Here is a 546-nt window from a genome sequence, read left to right as displayed (position 1 = left end):
AGGAATGACTTTGGGACATTTCACAGGCCCTGAAATGTTTTCAAAAGTTTATTCTCTCTTTTAAAAGGATTTTTTAATTCAACCAAATTTAATGAATATAGAAAGGTAAATAATTTGGGATTTTGCCTTCCTGAATATAGCTAGTGTAAAGTTACTGAAAGACTAATTGAAGAATTTTAATTAATGTCATTTCCAGTTTAAAATTGAATTGCCATGGCCTAGAGCAAAGAATATCCTTACATGATATTATTCTACAATGTCATTAATAATTTTTGATATTTCACAACAGTATATTGTGCATTTATCCCAAACAACCTTACAAACTAATTCTTTGAATGTTTGGCAGCAATTTAATAAGGAAATGAAAGGATTTAATCCCTTCCACTGTGTGGAAGGCCCCCTGGGAAGGCACTTGAGCATTCTGTATTGACCTCTCTTGCCCTTTTTGCCAAGAGGGTCCCTCTTCTTACAATCCAATTGCCCACAGCTGTTGCCTGAGCTCTCTGTTCATGCTGAGATTGAAGCCTCATGGTGGCTGGTACCATG

The sequence above is a fragment of the Myotis brandtii genome, unplaced genomic scaffold (assembly GCF_000412655.1).
Source record: "Myotis brandtii unplaced genomic scaffold, ASM41265v1 scaffold114, whole genome shotgun sequence".
NCBI lineage: Eukaryota > Metazoa > Chordata > Mammalia > Chiroptera > Vespertilionidae > Myotis > Myotis brandtii.
Note: the sequence above shows the minus strand (reverse complement) of the source record.